Source organism: Dipodomys spectabilis, unplaced genomic scaffold (genome assembly GCF_019054845.1).
Source record: "Dipodomys spectabilis isolate Male_0828 unplaced genomic scaffold, ASM1905484v1 ptg000140l, whole genome shotgun sequence".
NCBI lineage: Eukaryota > Metazoa > Chordata > Mammalia > Rodentia > Heteromyidae > Dipodomys > Dipodomys spectabilis.
In genome coordinates this window covers 28216443-28238669 of record NW_024870817.1, presented here as the reverse complement: position 1 = coordinate 28238669, position 22227 = coordinate 28216443, and the positions used below count along the sequence as shown (strand labels likewise).

The 22227-nt window shown below is 38.4% G+C and overlaps 1 protein-coding gene and 1 pseudogene across 1 annotated transcript in view; both read left to right on the top strand.

The window, feature by feature from the left end:
* The window catches only part of Mrps27 (mitochondrial ribosomal protein S27), an 86974-nt gene that overhangs the window by 21071 nt on the left and 43676 nt on the right, over window positions 1–22227 (top strand). The window lies entirely within an intron of this gene.
* On the top strand, window positions 16771–17576 carry LOC122117139 (annotated as a pseudogene).

Below are 22227 nucleotides of genomic sequence, written 5' to 3'. Positions count from 1 at the left end.
GCTAAGGAATCGAACCCTGGGCCTCAGGCATGCAAGGCAAGCTCTCTACCACTGAGCTACGTTCCTAGCCCCTGCAGATTGCATTTTTAAAGGCTTACTTTGACTTTGGAATCATTTTGGGAGCCATAGTAGTTTACAGAAGCATATTATTAAACTCATTCCTCTTACTGTCAGCATCAGTCTTCAGAATTGATCATTTAATCTGCAATATAACAGTAACAGTCTTTCTGAAGGATAAGTGATAGAAATTTCCAATGAATATATACAACGTGTTCTTTACAAAGAATTTAACAGTTTTTGAAGTAGGCCTTTGGTTTCCAGCAAAAGTGTGGTGAATATTGAATTGTCCTACAATAAAAAGACGTGGTTGCCAAGCTCCCTGGGAAGGTGTTGTTTTCACAGTGCGGTCCTCCATGTTGTCATGGAGAGCAGCCTGCCTGCCTCCCATTAACACAGAGAAGTGGAGATGCATGGCAGTCTGGGTGCTGCTATCACTTTATCCAGCTGTAGCCTGGCCTCCAGCATCCTTCACAGGTTGCTTAGTTGACCTGGCAGACAACAGGCATTCTTGGTTGGAGACGGATGGCAGGTCAGGAACAGCTGGGGGATGGCAGATGGCACCCTGTATGTCTCCAGGTCCCTGGTTGGCAGCTAGCCTGAAAAGAAAGACCAAAATAGCTTCATTTTTCAACAAGCAAGAATACCTGATGGTTCCTTGGAGGTTGAAAATATCACCCCGGGTCTATGTTGTAAGAGCCCATTTCTGCCTGCTGAAAAGGATTATCACTGGAGATTACCCATTCTCGACTGAGGACATAGATGTGCGTGTCACAGCACACATGTTTTTCTTTAGCACATTGCCAAGGCCCCTTTTGCTTTAATGTTAAGAAAGGGGAAGGTAAGCAACTCCTAGAGCATGTTTTAGTAATACTTTTTATGCTTCACTTTGGCTAGTTATTTGCTAATTCTTACACAGGCTTGGGAGATGGTTGTTGTGGGTAGCTCAGTGTTAGATAATAGCAGATTGTCAGAGGTATAGCCATGACCTGGTGATGAGAACCCTTGACCTCTGCTACTTCAGACTCAATTTTTCTTGCTTACCTTTGTGCTTTTACTTCAAACTGGAGCTGAGACATAGGTATATACAGTGGAACCTTCAAGATGTGTACCTAGTTTTAATTCTCTTTCACTTGCTCTTGGTGGTCTGACCTAGTTATTCTTCTATTCCTCTCATGTGATGTCTAGGCACCTCTTGAGGCTCTTGTTCTAACCATCTACAGCAGTCCTTGCTGCTAAGACCATGTTTATACCATTTTACAATCCCAGCAGTTCTAGGTCCTCCATTGCTTTGTTTGTTTTTTAGGACTAGAGTTTGCATTCAGGGCCTCTTACAAGGCAGGCACTCTACCACCTGAGCCACTTCTGAGCCCCTTTTTGTTTTAGTTATCTTATGGATAGGATAGTTGGCTGTTTTCCTGGGCTAGCCTGAGACCACTAGTCTCCTATTTTTCCTGAACAGCTAAGATTACAAGTATGCATCACCATATGTAGTTTATGGATCTCATGCATACACAGAATAGCTCAGAATAATGCACTTTCACACAAAAACTAGTCATGGTTTCTTTTCAAAGAGAGAGCTAAGAAACTTTTATCTGAATTCTTTCTTGTACCTTTTAAATTTTATATTGTTGGGTATATATTACTTAAGTTTTGAGGTTATTTTTTTTTGAGATATTCAAGATAATTAGTTACCAGTAGATTCCTGAGAAATACATCATAGCCAAAGTATTCCAGGAGAATTAATAACAAAATAAATCTTTGAAAGGGTAAATGTTGGAGGGAATTAGTTGTTTCTGTGTGCAATGAGAAAAGGGTTATCTTGTGGTAGTTGGAATTGGAAATGAAGAGAGAAATGTGTCCAGGAGGAAAAAAAATCAGTCACTGGGACTAATGGAAGGTTGAAAACAAGGATAAAAAATGAAGTGAAGTCGGTATACTTTGTGGAAGGGAAGGGAAAAAAACAAATTGTTTAAATAGGGATATAGGTGGACCCATTGCAACAATGGGATGTACAAGTCCTTATGTCAAAAACAAACTTTACAACTTTGGTGGGGGGTGGGGGAGGATGGGAAGGGATGGGAAGGGGAGACAAGTGAGGAGGCTACAATGCTTGATAAGAAATGTACTCATTATCTTGCCCATGTAATTGTAACCCTTCTGTATAGTATTTTCACAATAAAAATAAATGAAGTGAAAACTAAGCCCTAGTTAGTGAAAAAATAGCGTTTTGCTGGAAGTATTGAATTGGAAGACTTAGAAGGCAAGAGACTGGGCTTGTATTGCCTTTTCATTATCCACATATAGGTTTTTACATTCTCTAAACTGTGTTTTATGCTTGTGGACTGTGAGAGCAATTAGCTACAGAACTTGGGACAGAGAATTGGCAAAACATACCCATTAGGTCTCCTTCATGTCCTGGTACCAGCTGGGAAATGTTAGACTACGTGACCTCTGAAGCCCTGCTACCTTCAAAACCTGTGCCATTGACGTATGGACAGACTAAGCAATTTCCTTAAACCCATGTTACAAGTCCAGGTTCCAGCAGCTGGGATAAAAGCCTGACTTCTTCAGGACTTGGGCTCATCAGCTAAGGCCAATGACTCTTTATGTGCCAGTTCTTCTCCCTAAGGCAGTCTCAGTAATAAACCAGAAAACAGACTCAATGGTATTTGCATACTTCATAACAAAGAAATAGAGAATTAAAGAAAACATATAAAGAGATTCAACAATTTTAAAAAAAGTACTGAAGAGACCATCAGATAGGATGGAATGAAAAGGTGACCTGGATTTTTTAAACTGGTTTAGTCCCCACTTTGATCTACCACTTGGAAATAGTTCAGTTGACAGTGGACATCAGCTTTCTGGAAGGACAGATAGTGTTAGGTCCTTCCCACCTACATTCTACATCTAAAATTCTTTTTGCAGTCTCTTTGAGATAGAAGCTCAGCTGTACCACCGAAAGCACAAAGTTCTTCTCACAAACTTTAGCCCTTCAACAGTGAAACTGAAACTTCAACCACTTTAACCATGCATAGAACGGAGAAACTAATGGATATAAAATTAGATAGCTAGCACTCTACCACCTGAGCCACAGTGCCACTTCCAGCTTTTTCTGTTTATATGGTACTGAGGAATCAAACCCAGGGTTTCATGCATGCTAAGAAAGCACTCTACCACTAAGCCACATTCCCAGCCCTCCAATCTTGTTTGTAAATATGTTTTTGTAAATTTTGTGGTGCTAGAAGTTGTGTATTCACACTTACTTTCTAGGAAACAATTATTGTGCCATATGTATTTGACATTTTCCTATCATCTGTCTCTGAAAGGCCCACAAAACACAATTTTTTTTAAACACAATTTTTTAATGATTGTGTATAAATGGGATTTAAATGGAAAAAGTGAAAGTAAATCTCTTCTAGTAGCTGCAGAATCCTTTTAGCTTAAATCTAAAAAAACCACATTAAAATTTTATATAAAAACACATTTTTCCAACAGGGTAAAATCCTTTGACTGAACACTTCTCCTACTGGCTAGTTCCATAGTTATAAAGTCATAATCAAGGTACCAGGAATTACAGCCATAGGCAGAGAGAAAGACATATGTGAAATGTAGTCTTTTATTTATTATATAAACAAACCCTGATTTAACAGAGGTTTGCATGTAAGGCAGTTTGGTTTGAAGATAACAGTACAGCATTTAAAGGAGAATTGGGTAGATAAACAGAAGCTTTGAGAAGTCTGCTAGCACAAGTTCCTGCTGATCCCATCCTGATTCTTGAGGCCAATGGCAAGTAAGTTTCTGAGTGTTTCCAGCTGCTATGTGTTTACAAAGAGGACAGTTAAGGAGCTACAAGTATTTGATGTGAATACTTTTTAGTAATTTTGGGTGCTTTTCGTGATATATTTCCCATTAAGCTTGTCTTGAACAGGCCGATTTTATATTTTGATGTCCCTTCTGTCCTTTTTAATAACAATGCTGTTTTAAAGACAAATAGTACCACCATTTCAGAGCGAGTAATAGCTATGAACAGGGCTGGAACTTAGAATCAGGTTTTTCTACTCCAGCTTCATGAAAACGCACTGTACACTGGTATTTAGGTTATATAGCTCAGGGATGGAGGCTGCCCAAAGGTAAAATCATACAGGTAGGTTATTATCTTCCTTGGTAAAAGCCCTTATAGATGTTACAGGAACAATACTGAATAGTTAATGAAAGTTCTATGTACCTCATACGCACAGACTATAGAACCCTCATTTGCTGAGTTACTACAGGTGATAAGAGTTACTTAGAGCACACTTAATGTTCTCAGATCCCAGCTAAGCTGGGCTGCTTGTTGTAAGGCAAATCATCCCAGAAACCACATTTTAAAATATAGAATATTGGAGTCATTATTATACAGTTAACAGGCTGCAGGCTGCAAAGTACAAAGTACAAAGGCCTGCAGTATGCAAACACACATAACACAGCTAGGAAACATGCTAAAGAGGAAAGAAATAACAAAAGCAATACCAACAAGCCAATTCACCTCCAATGGAGAGCTAAATTGGGACGCCATGATGTCTGGAGATGAGCCAGGAGACAGACACAGGACACAATCACAGAGACACACACATGGCATGATGTGTGGCAGCTAGGCTGGTTGGGGCCCAAATAGTGCAGGGGGCAGATCCTCAGGAATTTCCCAGTCCCAGGCACTGGACTGACAGATTCAGTAACCTTTCAGCCAAGTGCCTGCCCCTGCCTCCAGTGATCCGGGCATGCCTATTGCCTGGGAGGCAGGTGATGGGGCGGGGGGGGGGGGGGGGGGGGGAAGGTCCTTACCCCAGCATGAAGACAGGATGCCAGACCCTACTCTACCATCCACCATGGGCCAATATGGCACCCACCAGACCTGACCTTCTTACTTCATGCTCATCTCTGAATCTGCCATTTTATTTTCTAGTCATTGCCTATGATCTTCCCTCACCTCTCTTCTATGCAATACAACTTGTGTTTTAAGGACTGTCCCAAATTCTGCTATGTCCATAAACTTATTTTCATTCTCACCATTTAAATGTAATCTCCAACCTGTAGCATTATATTTTAGCTATGTAGGGATGCTTATTTTTTTTTTTTTTGTCTTTTGACTAGGCAAAAAACTTTTTGTTTTTGTTTTTATTTTTTTAAAGCAAGAAGCAGTGTAGAAGAGATTACAGCACAGATGCCAGGATGTGAGTGTCACACATGCCATATTGTAGCTGTATTACTCAGTCTCCGCTGATTCTTCCTCAACATTGGCAGGCATTCAGATAGTGCTTCTGTCTTAGGCTGGTAGGATAGTTAGAGAAATTATGTTTCATAGTCCTTAAAATAGGCTTGGGAAATGGAAAGTTAGTGCTTTAATGTTGGCTTCATTAGATTTTAACATCTTGGAAAGCAAGAACTATTTCTTCTCTATACTTTATCTTTTAGAGAAAATGTATTTCAAATTTGAATTTAAGGTTTCTAAGACCATTATTCCCCACCCTGAAGGCATCTGGGTGTATGAGTCACTGGGTCTCAGAAATAGGGAAAATAATTGCTTATGGACATAGGAGTTTAATACCCAGAGAGGAAAGACCCTAAAAGACAACTTACTAGTGTACGCAGTCCACCATGTTGTTAAGCTATGGCAGCCACAGTCATCCAGAAGGGGGCAGCAGGAAGCCATCTGCTTGCTTCAGAAAGAAGTCGAAAGAGTCAACCAGGCAAACTATACCAACTGGTAAGATGTTTCCCTGTCTGCAATAAAAGTATATTTGAGATAGAATACAAGTGAGTTTTGAAGGCTGAGGACATTTAAACAGTTGAAGTAGAAAGTCAATGACTGCTTCCAGCTTTAATATCTCAGATTCACAGAGCCATTCTGAATGGTTTGAGTTATTTAATGTTGTCAGCATTCCCACTATTTTTTTTAAAACTGTTTTTCTTTCTCCACTGGAGAAACTGAGAAAGAAGGCTGGTTTTTGTACCTCACTGTTACACAGAAAACTGGGCTGCTGTGGCCTTGAAGGTTATGGTTAAATATACAATATTTTCCGTATTTTAAGAATTATTTCTTATGAAAAAAGTAGTTACTTTTTTAATTAAAAGGGGGAAAATTGCTATTCTTTAGTGTGCTTTCTCACAAACTTTATTGTATCTTTACATTTTGTTTTAACCATTTAACAGTCAATCTCAGAATTCCATCTATAAACAATAGAATTCCAACCAAAATCCCTGCAAAATTTTTTGTGGAACTTAGAAAGATAATCCTAAAATTCAAATGAACTAATATAGGACTAAGAATAACTAAGACCTAAAAGAATGAGATAAAATGATTGAAAACTTGATAGAACATAATGATAAATAAAAAAATGAGACATCTGCTTAGATTCAGACAGACCAGTGGCATAGAGTGGAGAACCCAGAAATAGCTCCCTCTATGTATAGAAACTTGTATTCTTTTATACATTCGAGGGGATGAGTGAATTGGTTAATAAAGGCTATTTGGATTGAATTGGAACTCAGGTTGAATTCAAAGCCTGGATGCTGTCCCTGCGCTTCTTTTGTTCAAGTCTAGTGCTCTACCACTTGACTTTTGTATCAGATTAAGAAATGGCATTTTCCATTCCAAGAAATTTTACCATATTTTTACATAGTAAATGTATGCTTTCTTTTTTTAACACATAAGTAAACAATTTAAACAGTTATTTTGATTTGTATGGGGTGCAGATTCCTACATTACATGTCCTTACACATGTATAAAACAAATGATTACTCAGTTATCCTAATGTCATTGTCAGACTAATCCATCTATTTTATGTACTTACTTTACACTTGGGTCTATGCATTTTCCTGTTGTTCCATGGTCTCCCTCCAGGCAATATCATCTATTTTAATTATTATAACTTGCTAAAATGGTTTAATATAAGAACCAGTCTACAGTTCTGCCTACCTCTTTGCTCAATCTGTTAACCCCTTTCAATCTTTAAGACATCTTTGTACAGATAAGAAAAGGCTGTTTCTTCTAGATAGATAATTGGGAAGAAAGTACCTTATTTCTTAAAGATGCAGCCTTGCACCTGATTTAGTTTCTAGATTCAAATTTGGTTCCTCTTCATACTCAAGGGCACTATTTAAACATCTTTATAAGCCAGACTTACATGCAGCAGTCCTGGATTGTATTGTACTATGCAAGTAATGTCGTCAGAGAACCAAGAAAGCCAGATGCATATTATGCTCTCTCCCAAGCTGCTTCTTCCCATCGAGCCAGCTGCACTGCTGACTACCTACAGGCCTAGGAAATGAGCTTCCCTGGGTGCCAGTACAAGTGATTGTGCCACCAACACTGTACCTTCAGATTGAGGTTGGTCCAAATCCCCTCAGATTCACCTGGCCACCCATCGGTTACAGTTACGTTGTGTGTCATCAGGGTGAACATCAAGTACTAATAATCAAGTAAATACGTATTCCTCTACAAACACATTGTCATTTCATTTTATCATTTTCATAAAAGAACTTATAAAATTCCAGGTGAAGATGTTATTTTTGTTCTTTGGTAGATGAAGGAATTAAACCGAAGAAGAAACATTCCAAGGGTAAACAAGTAGTGAATTTGACAAGAGGCCTTATTCCAGATTGTTTCAAGGTCAAGGGCCTCCCTTAAGCCCAAAGGAACAATTACTTCCCATGTCACCTGTTCTCATGCAAGCATTATTTATCAGCTCCACAAATGTCCAGGCAGGTAAAATTGAAATCATTACAGAATCACTATAATTTGTTTCATCCTCTGGGCTTGTAGAAGATTATAAGAAAGAGAATGATTTTGAGAATCTGATTGTATTCTGATAGAGTGCTTTGTAAATATGGCTTATCATCTTTAATTAGAAGTTTTATTTTAAGGGGTTGATATACAGTTTTGGTGTGCTTTTTTGTGTTTTGTTGTTGTTTTGCTTTTCATGTGGTGGTACTGGGGTTTAAACTCAAAGCTTCAAGCTTGCTAGGCAAACCTCTACCATTTTCCCCAATTCTTTATTTTTCAAATAGGGCCTTGGGTGCCTTTTGCCCTTGAAGCCTCAGAACACTGTCCTATTACCCTTATCAATGTATGCCACTGTTCTCAGCTTGTTACTGATGAGGTCTCCCTAACTTTTTGTGGGGGCTGTTCTTGAACTTCTTTCTTCCTGCTCTCTCCCAATTATCTGAGATTAGAGGCTTACTTTTTTTTTTTTTTTTTTTAAGGATCCTCTTTCCCCACGACAGAAGCAAAGTTAGTTTTCAACTCTGAGCAAAATAGAGATTTGAAATCAGGAGGAAAATTGTGAGACTGATCTTCATGTGCATGTTTGTCGAAGTTGGCACTTCTGTGAGAGTAGCATTTAATGTCTCTAAAAAGTTCCCTTTCATTTTTTTTAATTTCTAAGATTTATTTTTCTTTTCAGATAGTAATCATTTGGCGTTTACTCTCAGATCTTTTGGCCAAGTATTTTGTAGTGACCCACATAGTTTCTTGGATATTTATTTGGAAGGGACATCTGAGCACACTATTTTTTAGGATCTTATAACAGTAAGATAGTACAGATTGTTTTTCATTTGTTCTGATATCTGTATATTTGGCAGCAGTAAATTTGATTTTGGCTGTCAGCATTTCTTACTTTGGACACAATATATTTCTGAAGAACTAACTAAGGTGTGCTTTTTTTTTTTTTTTTTTTTGGTCATGGGGCTTGACCTCTGGACCTGGACACTGTCCCTTAGCTCTTCAGCTCAAGGCTAACGCTCTACCACTTGAGCCATAGCGCCACTTCTGTTTTTTCTGAGTGTTTTGTTGGAGATAAGAGTCTCAGGGACTTTCATGCCTAGGCTGAGATCCTCAGATCTGAGTAGCTAAGATTACAGGCATGAGCCAAGGGTGGCCGGCTTAAGTTGTACTTTTTGAGGATGATTTTATCTCATTTGATTTTGAATTGTCAGCACCTAGACATGCCTGGAACATAGCTGAGCTTCAGTAAATATTGTTGAAGGAATGATTGAAGTCTATAAGCTAATGTTAAAGTCCTGACTATCTGTATAGTACAAGAACTCATTTACTGAGAAAATTTTTTAGACTTCAAATAAGTTACAGAATGAAGTGCAGAAAATCAATGGTGGAGGTAGTGTGGCTAGCACTAAACATGGGCTGGAACTGGAAGATCCATGTGGTTCAACCAAATGATTGCAGTCAGACTCTTCTCAGGTTACTTAGCCTTGTTCATCGCAGCTTCCTCATCTTTAGAATAAAGATGGGAAATTATACGGGAACCAGCCATCTCTTGTAGAAGTGTCCAGAAAGACTACATACAACTTGCTACTAAGGGACACCGGTTGGCTGAGCCTCACTTTGGGAAAGCATGTTTTTTATGGTGAGATTGGTAAACTTAGGACTAGCACATCTCTGAATCAATCCATGTTGCTGCTCACCCTGTAGTCCCTGACCTTTTTCTCAGCTAGGAACTGAGCCAGAGCTGACAGGTAGAGCATGAAAAAGCACATTAAACATGTGCCTTCAAAATCCAGGTTTCAAGATGACTGCTGTTTACCAGACAGGTTTATGCTGTTTCTCATGATCCTTGAAACTGATACAGATCCTACTTTTGGAGCAGATTCAGAAATAGTCAGGCAGGGAAGGTGTGGGCCTTAGGAGGAGGATGGAGAGGCAGCGTGGATACATGGTTTTTTTTATCCAATTATCTTTTTGATTCTTGGAAACAAACTTCATGACTAGATGTAGACTCTTTTAATTGTCATCCTTTTTTATTGTTCTTCACAATTTACTTTCAATGTTTTATCAGCTTTGGCTTCAAAGAAGGACAAGATTCTTCAAAGAAAGGGATCCTTAAAAAATTTCCTATCAGAGTTTTGCTTTCATTTTAGTAAATTAGTTATGAGTTTAAAATAAAGTACTTCTACCTTAGTTAACTTCACTAGTGTTGTATGTATTGAAGATGTATGCTTGAAGATGTATGCTGGTAAAGAACCAGGCGCCTGTTTGAATTAAGACACTAGATAAAGATTTTATTTTATAATTATATTCATAACTTCTTAGATTTTGTGATTCTCAGTTGAAAAACAGACATGAACAACATTATCCACATATTTTCTAACTCTGTGAGACATCTGTCCAAGTAAACTTTCTTAAGGTGATAAAGCTGTGTGACTCATATGTTATGATAGTCATTAGAAGACCTACTGCCATTTACTAGAAATTGGAAGATAAAATGATTGGTTACCCAGTCTCCCCAGTCCTCAAGACTCAGTCCCATTCTTGATACTACACATTTCAAGGATAGCCCAGACTGTTTATATAATTTTGTTTCAACCTACTTTTTTCCAGCCAGATATCACTAATCCCTAATATAAACCCCACATTTGTGGAATTATCTTTCCTGGCTTATTTAGTATTGCTCATATTAATTGTATTTCCTCTCCAAACTAAACAGTACTAAACCTTGGGAATTTGTTCTTTTCCTTTTCAAACTCTGCCAGATCTTAATAGTGCCCAGACTACATGATGCTACATCATTCCAGCCAGCAGCACTGATTCAACTTGCATAGTGATGGCATTTATTTGTCCTCATTCAGATTACATTGGTCATATGTGGCCTAAAACTTCACATTGGTATAGGACCTTCAAATACTTACAGGCAACAAACAGTATTTGCCTCTCTTCCTGCATAAAATCTTGTTGTCATCCTGGAGTTAAAATGATTTTCTCTGGTTCTTCCCATAGAAGTACACTGAATCTTGTGTCTGAGCCTTCCTCACTGGCTAGTTGCTTCACATGACTCATTTAACTTCCTGCTCTGAACCTCCTACCTACCTTGTTTTGTCCATGTATATTAGTTTCTTAGAGCTGTTATAACAAAATATAACAGACTTGGTGACTTAGAACAATAGAAATGAATTCTCTCACAGTCTGGCCGGGAGTTTAAAATGAAGATGACAGTAGGACCATGCTCTCTCCAAAGTCTCTAAGATAGAATCTGTTCCATACCTTCCTTTTAACTATATCACTCCAGTCCCTGTCTGTCATCACATGACATTCTACTTGTGATTTTATTTCTTCTAAGGACACCAGTGGACTACTGGACTAGAACACCCAAAAGTAGTCCAAGCTAACATGATTATATCTGCAAATGACCTTATTTCCAAATAGAACCACATTCATGGGTAGAGTATCAGCATATTTGTGTGTGTGTGTGTGTGTGTGTGTGTGTGTGCGTGTGTGCGTGCGTGCGTGCACGCGCACACTTCGGAGTCCCAGGACTTAAATGCAGGGCCTGGGCACCATCCTGAGCTTTTGTGCTCAAGACTAGTTCTACCATTTGAGCTCCACTTCTGACTTTTTTGGGATTAATTGGAGATAAGAATTCCACAGACTTTCCTATGTGGTCTGGCTTTGAACTGTGAACCTCAGATCTCAACCTCCTGAGTCTACCAGCATAATTTTAGGAGAGGGTGCACAGTGCACAGTTCAACTTTTACCTTTTGCACACACACTTTTTAAAATAAAATTCACATAACATAAAATTAACCTTTATTGTTAGTTGTGATGCCAATTTGAATTCGGGGTCTCACAGGTCCTCAGCTTGCTTACTCAGTCAGCTGTTGCTCTATCATTTGAGCTGTTCATTCAGCCTTGCTCTTTTCTAGTTATTTTGGAGATACAGTCTTGTGGACTTTTTCTGCTTCTTCTGGCTTCAAACCTTGATCCTCCAGATTTTAGCCTTCTGAGTAGATATGAATATAGGCATGAACCACTATGCCTGATTGGAATTATCCATTTTTAAATGAATGGTTCTGTCACAATGACTATAGTCACAATTTTTTTTTGGGGGGGGTCCGGTTGTAGGGCTGAACTCTGGGCCTGGGCGCTGTCCCTCAGCTCTTCAGCTCAAGGCTAGCTCTCTACCACTTGAGCCACAGCGCCACTTCCGGCTTTTTTTCTTTTTGCTTATGTGGTGCTGAGGAATCGAACCCAGGGCCTCATGCATACAAGGCAAGAGCTCTACCTCTGAGCCACCTTCCCAGCTCCCTATAGTCACGATTTTGTGTAATAACTACCTCTGTCTAGTTCCAAAACATTTTCATCACCCTAAAGAAAACCTGGTACTGGGGCTCGGAAGGTGGCTCAGTGGTAGAGCGCTTGCCTTGCATGCCTGAGGCCTTGGGTTCGATTCTTCAGCACCACATAAGCAAAAAGAAAAAAGCCGGAAGTGGCGCTGTGGCTCAAGTGGTAGAGTGCTAGCCTTGAGCTGAAGAGCTGAGGGACAGCGCCCAGGCCCAGAGTTCAGCCCTACAACCGGACCCCCAAAAAAAGAAAAGAAAAGAAAAAAAAGAAAACCTGGTACTCGTTAGGCAGTTAATCCTAATCACTTCTCTACCTTTTAGCTAAGACCAAGTATAGCAGTTACTCTTCACACCCCTTAACATTCCTAGTCTACTTTTTTGATTTTATGGATTTACCTACTCTAGGCATTTCATGTAAATCAAATCGTATAGCATGTGACTACTTGTGTCTAGATTCTTTTCCTTAGCATGTTTGCATGGTTCTTCTTCATTGTGGCATGAGTCAGCACATCATTCCTTATTGTGGCTGAATAATATTCCACTGTTATGTATATATACTACAATTTGCTTATCAGTTTATCTGCTCATGAATACTATGGTTATCTCCATCTCTTAGCTTTTGTGAGTAGTGTGGCTCTGAAAAATCATCTACATGTATTTGTTTGATTAGCTTGGTCAGTTTTGAGGGGTATATATTTATGGATAGATTTGTTGAGTTGCATGTTATTTCTGTGTTCAGCTACCACATTATTTTTCATAACAGTTGAACCATATTGCTTTCTTACCAGCAATATACAAGTTTCCAGGTTTAACACATCCTCATCAGCATTTTTATGTCTTTGATAATAGCTGTTCTAGTTATTATGAGGTTATATCTCATTGTGGTTTTGATTTGCATTTCCCTGATGACTGATGATATTGAGTGTCTGTTCAGGTTTCGTATTTCTTTTTCGTTTGGCCTTGGAGGAACTATATATCAAAGTGCTTTGCTTATTTCATAGATTGTTTGTCTTTGTTGTTGTGTTGCAAGAGTTCTTTATATATTCTTTATATATTCTGCATAATATAACCCATATTGGATACATGAATTGCAAATATTTTTAAGTCTCACTTATTCTATAGGTTCTTTTTCCCTTTTTCATATCTTTCAGTGCACAAAAGTTTTACGTTTAGATGAATTCCAGTTTTCTTTTGTTTGTTTGTACTTTTAGTATCATCTCTGACATTGCTAAATCCCATGTCAAGATGATTTACCCTATTTTTTTTTTTAAGAATTGTATGACTTCGGGTCTTAGGACTAGGTTACTGACCCACTTTGAATTACTACTGTGCAACATTGCTAGATACTAAGCACTGATAATGAAAAATACCTCCACTGGAGGACTTCATGCTCTCATGTTTTCTTGTTTATTTTGTTACTGATAAAGCCTTAGAAAATAATCAAGGTGAGATACTTTGTTTTCCTAGATATCAGAAGCCAGAGAACATGAACACCTGGTTTCTGCATTGCTTTTCATCTGGATAGATAGTGAACATGGTCGAATCAAGTAGAGATTCTATTCAGTACAAAATAATGACCTATACTTTGTTCCAGGGAAAATTCTGGAAGTACAGTGTTCATCCTCCCTTTGATCTACAAGAAGGACCCCTCTCATCTTTTTCTTCCATCGTCCCATTCTTTATAGGGAGTTGGTTCATTACTGTTGATTATAGTGTAGTTGTTTCATATAACTCCCATTTATCCTCTAATACTGTGTCCAGCAGCAGGCCAGAAGTGGCCCTGTGGTGTTTTCTTTGTATCACTAGCATTCAGCAGTGCCCAATGTATACTGATTATTTATGGTTTGCTGAGCTGTTACTACTGAGCCTTGGAACCATCTTTCTGACTTTGTTTGTTTATGTGGTGGATGGGTGGGTGGGGGAGTACCACAAGATAACAGGCTTTACTCAAAGCCTTTGCCAAGTACTAACCACATGATCTCATGTTACTGAGTCCACTGACAGCCATTTTAATGTATATGCTGCTTCTCATTTTATAGGTAAGGAAACCAAGGATCAGGAATCATTAAGTAGCTTGCCTGAAAACACACACAGCTAGCAAGGGCATAGATGGTTAGAGAGCCGAAGGCATGTTTAACCATTATGCCATACCACTTTTTCCAAGTAGAGATTAGGAAGTGTAGTATGCAAGGCCATATGTGCTAGAATTCGCTGACTAGGGAGTGTTTAGGGGCTCCTGACCAAGACTCAGAAACCTGCTGTATTCATCAATATGGCAGCCATTTCAAATAGACTGGATTGTCCTACAAATAAAATCTCCATTTTGCTTGTCTTCCAGCCATGAAAGAAAGTAAGGTAGTAGGAAATTGACAGGAAAGATGACTAATCGTTATTCTCTTTCATGGCACAGACATTGTATTCAATTAGTAATATAATGTCAGAGCCATGACTACTTTAAAAATAATTTTTCAACTCCTATTTTTATTTTATTTTTGTGTCAGTCCTGGGGCTTGAACTCAGAGTCCAGTGCTGTCCTGAGCTTTTGTGCTCAGGAGTAACATTCTATCACTTTGAGCCACAACTCCATTTCTGGCTTTTTGGTAATTAATTAGAGATAAGAGTCTCATGGACTTTCCTGCCTGGGCCGGCTTTGACCCCCCAACCCTCAGTTCTTAGCTTCTGGAGTAGCTAGGATTATAGGCATGAGCTATCAACACTGGCTAAACTTCTATTCTTAATCTACTCTTAAAACCAAGTACAGTATGAAAGTGCAGTACAGCATCCCAGTTACTGAAAGGTATTTTTCATACATATTTTCAACATTGTTGTTTGTTTTGTTGTACCTTTTTAATGGAACTGAAATTTGAACTCAGGTTTGAGCATATTAGTGAGAGACTCTTGAGCCATGCCTTCTCCTCTTTTTGCTTTAGTTATTTTTCAGGGCAGCTGGGGAAAATAAATAGAGTAAGGACTCAAGGCCTTTTACCTATGGCTTACTGCATAGCTGACATCAAAGTGTAGGCCTGTGCACCAGTTCATTTATTGAGGTTATGGTTTCTCTAACTTCTTCCTGAGCTGCCTCAAAATGCAGTCCTCCTCATCTCTGCATCCTGAGTAGCTGTGCTTATAGGTAAACATTACCAGTACCAATTTTTGTTTTATGCTTTAAAAAATCAATTTCTAGTTAGCATTATCGCATCAGTGAAACAATTGTCAGAGGCCTATGAAGGTGCCACTTAAAATATAAATGATTTAGTTAAAAATTGCCAAAAGTAAATGAAACCTGGCATCTTGTTGCCTTGGAAACACAGCCCTTCATTCCACATATATTTTGAACTATCTGATTACTTGTAATAATGTTTTGACTATTTTACCATTAGACCACACTCTTTTCCATATGATACATGTTACATAGTGGTTTTTACCTTCTATCTCAATGGATATCCATTTTCCTTTGGTATTGTTTCTAGTGCAAAAACTAAGAAGAATTTTTTTTTGAATACTGAACATGGTGACACACACTTATAATCTTAACAACTTGGGAGGCTAAGCTTACAAGGGTTCAAGGCTGGCTTAGGGAGAAAAGACTGTCTAAGCCAATGAAAAGCTAGGAGTAGGAGCATGTTAACTTTATCCTAGGTGTGTGGGAAGCATAAAGAAGAAATTTATTCCAAGCCAACTCCTACAAAAAAATAAGATGCTATCTCAAAAATAATGAAAGTAAAAAGGACTGGGGGCATGGTTTAACTAGTAGATCACCAGCCTAGTAAGCACAAGTGCCCGAGTTAAAACTCCAGTACTTCCACAAATAGGGGGGTAGTGGGGGTGGAGTTGTAGCTCAGTGGTAGAGCACTTAAGTGGCTAGATTGAAGCCTTAGATTTTTAGCTCTAGCACAGAGAGAGGGAGAGAGAGCGGCAGAGACAGAGAGAGAGCAAGAGAAAGAGAGAGAGATTTGTAACAGGAGGTATGCTCTCTTCACTTTCTGATTTTGCTGTGGTAAAATTTCTCTGTCATATATAGTTTGAACATAGCCTTGTTTCACTCAGACCATAGCACCTGGAAAGTAAATGTGATTATCTTGAAATTATGGGTCTATAAATGTGAAGTAGAAATAAATTAGTAAAATAAAGATCAGTTCCTGGAAGACGGAAATATAAAGTAAGGAACATATATTAGGAAGGGATTTTTTAATCTTGTGTTTTTATGTTATATCATGTTAAACACAGAATGATTTTATTTAAATATATGAATTTAGAGCCAGGTGTGGGTAGCTCACACCTGTAATCCTTGCTACTCAGGAGACTGAGATCTGAAGATCACGGTTCAAAGCCAGCCCTGGCAGGAAAGTCCATGAAACTTTTTATCTCCAATAAACCACCAGAAAACTGGAAGTGGCACTGTGGCTCGAGTGGTAGAATGCTCGCCTTGAGCTGAAAAGCTGAGGGACAGTGCCCAAGCCCAGAATTCAAGCCCTATGACTGACAAAAAAAAAAAAAATAGAGAAGCTGGTATCTGCCCTATCGGTCAGACGGAGTCTAGCTGCCTGGGAGTGGAGGTTGCACCATTTTATTTTGCCCATCCCAGAACTCAGGAAAAAGAAAATGACCTTGCTTTGCTACAACTGGGGCTGCGGCCAGTGCTTCAATCCTGAGGCCAGTGTGGACGATGCTTGCACATACAACCCAGGTATTCCAGTCTTTCATGATGCACTGAAGGTTGGTCTTGCTATAAGAGAACAACTGATTTTTCTGATTTCTTAAGCATTGTGGGCTGTACTAAAGGTAGACATAATAGTGAGAAACCACCTGAACCAGTCAAGCCTGAAGTAAAGACTACTAAGAAGAAAGAACTATCTGAATTGAAACCCAGGTTTCAGGAACACATCATTCAAGCCCCCAAGCCAGCAGAAGCAATAAAAAGACCAAGCCCCGATGAACCAATGACAAATTTGGAATTAAAAATACCTGCCTTCCTAGCCGGGCACAGGCTGAGATCTGACGATTGCGGTTCAAAGCCAGCCCAGGCAGGAAAGTCCGTGAGACTCTTTATCTCCAATAAACCACTCAGAAAACTGGAAGTGGCGCTGTGGTTCAAGTGGTAGAGCGCTCTCCTTGAGCTGAAGAGTACAGGGACAGCACCCACGCCCAGAGTTCAAGCTCCATGACCGACCAAAAAAAAAAAAAAAAAAATCTGCCTTCCTAAAACAAGCACTTGATAAACTTAAATTGTCATCAGGAAGTGAAGAAGAAAGAAGATGGTGATGAAATTAAGGTTGGGACCTCATGTAAAAATGGAGGCTGTTCAAAGACATATCAGGGTCTGCAAAGTCTAGTGTTTAGCATTCTGGAGTACCTATTTTCCATGAAGGGATGAAATATTTGAGCCGTTGTAGGAGGAAGACATCTGATTTTAATACATTCTTGGCTCAAGAAGGTTGTACAACAGGAAAACGTGGGCAAAAAGTTTGCTGGGAAAAAAAGTGTTCCATGTAGGCATGACTGGCATCAGATTGGAGGTGCAGTCACAATTTCAGTCTATGCTAAAATTTCTCTTCCAGACCTTAGTCCAGTAGAAGCAAATAGTACATTGTTAAATGTATACATTGTGTTTGGAGAAGAGAAGGTATTTCATCAAAATGTGAAATTATAGGGTATGATTGAAGTGAAGTGAAGTTTTGTAACTATGACTACAACTAAGATTGAGATCACCAGGAGAAAAGCAGAGCCCATGCAATGGGCAAATCTTGAACTATCTACCACCAAAAAGCAGGAAAAATAAAAAGAGATTGCAGATTAATGGGGAAAAGCAAAAGCTATGGCAATTTCATAATACTTAGTAGTGTATGATGAAGTGATGGCTTGCTGCTGTAATCTTTTTGTTGTTGTTTTTAAATCTGGTATTTCAGGGTCAACATGAGGTTCTCAAAGCCAAAGTCATTTTCTTTTTCTGTGCCTCCCATTTCCTTTTAAGTTCTATAATGGTTTTTTTAATTTTTATTTTTTTATCTGTCGAGGGGCTTGAACTCTGAGCCTGGGTGCTGTCCCTCAGCTCTTCAGCTCAAGGCTAGCACTCTACCACTTGAGCCACGCCACTTCCGGTTTTCTGGTGGTTTATTGGAGATAAGAGTTTCACGGACTTTCCTGCCCAGGCTGGCTTTGAACCGAGATCCTCAGCTCTGAGCCTCCTGAGTAGCTAGGATTACAGGCGTGAGCCACCAGTGCCCGGCTATAATGTTGATTATTCATTTCTCCTCACTGGTTTTGACCCCATTCTTGAAGAAGCTGGAGAATTGCTCAATAGCATCATTGCAGTATTTCTTAATATTTCTATTATGTTAAATAGTGAAATAAAAGGCACCTTTGTCTTTTTCACATCTCTGTTATCCCATAATTAGGAATTAAGGTGAAATGTTTAAATCTCAATCAAATTTTTTTCATGGATCTTTTGTTCCTGTAATGCTTGAAAATCTTAAAGAAAAGCTGCTCTTTCTTGTTTTCCTACGGTAGTTAATTCTTTTTTTAGGACTGATCCTAAGATAGTAAATAGGAAGCTAAGGGAGAATATATGGCTACCAAATGAGAATTTGTTTGCAATCAATTTAATTTAAAAACCATTACGTGCCAAACACTATGATTGGAAAGGAGAAATGTAGATAAAGTTATAGAAGTAACAATTTGTTTAAAATTCACCATTTATAAAACTAAGCAATAATTTTTTTTAAGTGTGTTTTTGTTGTTGCTAGTGATTGAACTTAGTTAGCACCTTGCTCTTTCTAGTCAAATGCTTTTCAACTGAGCTAGATCCCCAACTCCTGTTTGGATATCTATATGGAGTTGTGACTAAATTGTACCTGATCTGTAGTCTAAATTAACCCTCTTAATTAGTTGCAGATAAAAAGAAATTTTATATATTTGGTCTCCCTGCTAGGAAAATTGCACTCATAAAAGTCATAATCTTAAGGGTTTGTGGAAAGCATGTTAAGGTATAGCAAAACTAAATATATAACCTTTGGTTTATAACAACTGTCTATTCCATATTAACTAAATAAAAGAGCATAATTCTTTAGGAGTTTTTCTTAAGGCTTTTATGAAGATCTTGACAATTTTTAATACAATGCTCATTTATATGTTGTACCTTATTTGTATTAAATATAGATGGAACAGAATCTTGATTATTTTTTTTTTTTTTTTTTTTTTTGTCGGTCGTGGGGCTTGAACTCTGGGCCTGGGCACTGTCCCTCAGCTCTTCAGCTCAAGGCGAGCGCTCTACCACTTGAGCTACAGCGCCACTTCCGGTTTTCTGGTGGTTTATTGGAGATAGGAGTCTCACGGTCTCTCCTGCCCGGGCTGGCTTTGAACCACGATCCTCAGATCTCAGCCTCCTGAGTAGCTAGGATTACAGGCGTGAGCCACCAGCGCCCGGCCGAGAATCTTGATTATTGATCCAGTTAGATTCATTAATACATAGGTTACTTTTTGAGCTAGTGTTGAGCTCAAGAAGGAAATTTAAATTTGGAAATGTTATAAAGGTCAAAAGTCTGGAGCTTAATAAATTTGAGGACTATGGGACTAATAGATAGGAAAGGTAAAAAGAGAGGGGCTATTTTTCAAATCACTTGGAGGTTTTCTTGGTATTAATGGAAGTGTATAAAGAAAAATTAAAGTGGAAGTAGTGTTTTAGTAGTTAGTAGTTTGTAGCTGTTCTACTAGTAAGAGATAACTTTACAAGTATTCTATTGCCAATAATTTAGAGATCCAGCTCTGTCATAGGTTTCAAAACAAAATGTCTGGTAACTGGGTTTTCATGATAATTAATATGAAAAGAAACTTTTGTCAGTAACGATTGTATCCAACTTTAGTTCTGATAAAGTTTTTACAATTGCCTTTTAGATTCAAAAACATGGGTTCATTTAGAGGCATGAACTTTTTATTTTATTTGGAATAATAGTTATACCTTATAAATGCCTACTTGTTGAGAATTTTTTCTCTGAACAATATCCTACTCTGTTATGATTAAACTTTTAAACCAGTAAAATATTCTAATTTTAGACTTAGTTTATAAGGCACTGTTTGTTTGTTGTTTTTTTCTGATATAGCTGTGTTGTGTAGACATTAGTGACCATTTGTTTCTTACTCCTGAGAATCTCTGAATGTGCTGCCCATATAATCCAAGTGAAATTTACCTTAAGCACTAATGTTACATTTCATTATATAGCATATGATTTAGCCCCTCAACATTAATTTTTTTTTAATGAATTTAGAGCTGGGTGCTGGTGGCTTATACCTGTAATCCTAGCTATTTAGAAGGCTGATATTTAAGGATTGCAGTTCAAAGCCTCCTGGACAGGAAAGTCTGTACTTATTTCCAATAAACTACAAAAACTCAGAAGAGAGCTGTGGCTCAAGTAGGAGAGTGCTTTCTTAAGCACAAAAGCTCAGAGATAGTGCCCAGGCCTTGAGTTCAAGCCCCAAGACAGTGTGTGTGTGTGTGTGTGTGTGTGTGTGTGTGTGTGTGTGCGTGTGTGTGCGTGTGTGCGTGTGTGTGTGCGTGTGTGTGTGCGTGTGTGCGTGTGTGTGTGCGCGCGCGCGCACACACACACAGAGTAAATTCAGCTGGGTGCCAGTGGCTCAGGCATATTATTCTCAAGTTTCAAAGTTTAGTCCAAGCAGAGAAAAGTCTGTGATACTCTGATCTCTAATCAGCAGAAATGCTAGGCTGGAAGTGTGAGTTAAGTGGTAGAGCACCAGCTTTGAGTCAAAACACTGAATGAGAGCTCAAGGCCCTGAGTTACAACCCCAGCATGCATACACACACACACACACACACACACACACACACACACACACACACACTAATTTATCTATGTGAAAATACAATATAGAAACTTTGTTGTAATCTTAAAGCATGGAAACTTTCTAAGCATAACACATATGTCCAAAATCATATTAATAGAGGACAACATACCTTTCTGTGAAAAATTTAAAAGCCAAATGTAACAATTTCTTAAAGTAAAATGTGAAATGAAAAAATAGTGTTCCTCATTGGAGAAATGAGGTCTAAATCATTACTAATCAAAATGAGGTCTAAATCATTACTAATCAAAATACAAATGTTGCAGTAGAATAAGAAAGGGCATTTCTAAAATCTATTAAAGATTTCAAATTTGCCATTAAATAAATATGTACATAATAATAATGAAATACTTTTTGCCTATCCTGTTGGTAAAGATTAAAAAACAATCATAGGAACTTAAACTGGTAATTTTTTAGGGAATGAATCCTATGGAGAAATAGATATATACATCAAGGAAATTAGCTGTAGCTTTGTAGTAGTGACAAAGTAGAAACATTTAAGTTTCCATCATTGAGGAATTAGGTGAACAATGTAGTCCCAACTCTGGATGACAAGACTCCAAATGATTTACTTCTCTGGACTTGTTTCTGGTTAAATTTGCATGAAAATTATATTTATTTCAGGAAAGATCATTTCTTGAAATTCGTACAAAGTTGGTTCTCACTGTAGATTCTTAATCAGTTCAAGCTGTTCAAGATCATGTCTTCTAACTTGCTCATTTCACAGAAATGGAAAGTGTATCAGAAAAGGAAGAGAAGATTTTTCCCAAAGGTGCAAAGCTATTTGTAATAGGGCTGTCCTGGAGTTTTATGAAAAATCCCATTAATCGTCATTGCAGGTGTAAATAAAATTCATTGGGAAAGTTTGGGGGTGGTGGTGGATGGCTCAGAGGTGGAGCATATGTACATGTCCTGGGTTCCATCTGCAGCCCTGCAAAAAAGACAAGGAAAAAAAAAGGCCGTGGTTGGAGGAGATCAGAGTTTTAGGTATCTTGTTTGTTATTTGCCTTCCTGCCAGTGGTGTATAAATGATATGATTGTACGTCAAATGCACTAGTCTTTCATTTGTATTTCTTTTGGAAATCATCTTGGGGGCTTCTGTGATTTTTGAACTTTATAAGAGGCATGTCTAGTTGTTCTGTGCAGTGTATTTCTGATGATCAGTGGAGAAATGCATTAGGCTGTGAATTACAGAATGTTATATCT